The sequence below is a fragment of the Penaeus monodon genome, chromosome 23 (assembly GCF_015228065.2).
Source record: "Penaeus monodon isolate SGIC_2016 chromosome 23, NSTDA_Pmon_1, whole genome shotgun sequence".
NCBI classification, from domain to species: domain Eukaryota; kingdom Metazoa; phylum Arthropoda; class Malacostraca; order Decapoda; family Penaeidae; genus Penaeus; species Penaeus monodon.
Genome location: NC_051408.1, coordinates 19,894,901 through 19,895,258, shown reverse-complemented (window position 1 = coordinate 19,895,258; position 358 = coordinate 19,894,901).

Below are 358 nucleotides of genomic sequence, written 5' to 3'. Positions count from 1 at the left end.
GCCCCTTCGCTCCCAAAATGTCACCTATCTTTCCTTACTCTTTCACCTCCCACCCTCCTTCATTTCCCTTCTCTCTTCACTTCCCTCTTCCCATCCTGCCTCCTTTCTTCCTCTCTCTTCCCTCCTTCCTTCCCCTCTCCTCCCTCCTCGTCTCCCCGTCTTTCTGCCCTCCCCCACTGTCTCCCCTCCCCTTTTCTCTTCCAATACTCGAAAGCCCATCAGAAGGGCTGGACGTCACACAAGCACACCCACGAAATGACTCCACACAAATTCTCCGCGGGCCTTGCACGGAAAACGACAATTGTCTCTTCATAACGGCATGGAAGAATGGCATAACATAAAATAAAAATGTATAGAC